The sequence below is a fragment of the Ammodytes marinus genome (assembly GCF_949987685.1).
Source record: "Ammodytes marinus genome assembly, chromosome: 12".
Taxonomy (NCBI): domain Eukaryota; kingdom Metazoa; phylum Chordata; class Actinopteri; order Uranoscopiformes; family Ammodytidae; genus Ammodytes; species Ammodytes marinus.
Genome location: NC_137216.1, coordinates 15,547,842 through 15,549,349, shown reverse-complemented (window position 1 = coordinate 15,549,349; position 1,508 = coordinate 15,547,842).

The following is a 1,508-nucleotide window of genomic DNA, read 5'->3' as shown; positions in this document are numbered from 1 at the left end:
TTCTTTAGGGTTTGTGTACTAGGTGATCACAGCATATCATGTGACAGTAGAGCCAATGGCTAGAGGAGACATTCAGCTCCATGGAGGGAACAGACAACCGTAGAATTCAATGAAAAGGTCGCTTAAATCAAGAATATGTTGATTGGTTGTCATTTCCAAACAACTCATATTTCCTTTAAACGATCAATTATGAGAAAATAAAGATTTTATCATGTATTTTGAGTGTATTTAATGCTAACTCTAAAAAGGACATTTACAAGCCAGTATAAAAGCAGATAATTTAAGAAATGTGACAAAATGTCATTTCCACAACAGTCATTTCCATCACCTGTTTCATGTTTTGGAGGGACTGTGATGGAAATGACTGTGATGGAAATGACAATGGCGTTGTTATAAATGCTTTTCATTTGGCTTATATCACTGAAACATATGCATATGAACTAAAACAGTTAAGTTATTAGCTCATTCAACATTACTGTTTGTCACATGTCATTTCCGTCACATTCTGTCATTTCCATCACACAGTCATTACCATCACAGCACATATTTTGAAGGAAACATCCCAAATAATAAACACAATGACAATATGTTTTTTTTTATTCTTTGAAATTGTTCAGCTATTGCTACAATTAAACTGATTTAGAAAAATCATGATTGTGCCATCTAAGAAATTGATTGGAAGACTTAAGTGGAATAGCTTTATACAGATTTTCATCTTTACAATGGAAAAATATTATCTTTAAAACCCAGAAAATAAATTAATTTAAAACATTTGGTCACATCTGGTTGTACAACTACATTATTAGATATTTTGAAAATACACTCAGTTCATAGTTTTGTTTAAAAAGGACATTTTTGCAGTGTGATGGAAATGACTATTTCCTCTGGTTGTTAGAACAAGATGGCTAAAATCATATAATATTTAAATAAATTCAGCACAGCCACTATCAGGAAATGTTTCTATACAAGATGGAGAACTACAACATATCACTACATTTCTAAAAATAATATGTTAGATTTCTAAAACTTTCAACACCAAATTTGCCTCAAGTTGAAGAATGACCCAGTTACAGAAGTAATACATAACATAGTTTTTTTTATTATCTACATCTATTATTCTTTATAATCGGTGTATTTAAATGTGACTGATGTTAAAATAGGTATATACTGTTCCACACCATATCACTGGCAGTTTGAAGAGGCCTTTGATACAAAGTTTATGTAGGAACATACAGTTTAGAGAAAAATGAATAAAGTCTGTGCAACATAGGCCTATGTGCTTCTAAAATCCTGGCTATGTTGATGTATTACATTTAAAAGAAACTTTAGACTATGGGTATAATGAGATGACAATCATGAATAATCTATTGTGTGACAAAGAGACAGACCACGGTGCTTTGGGTACAGTACATCAGCATTTATTCCATGCAGTTGTTTGCTCAGATTTTATTCTCCCAGACACTCATTGCACTGTACACTGGATAATACAGGAAACTGACAGGATTGGT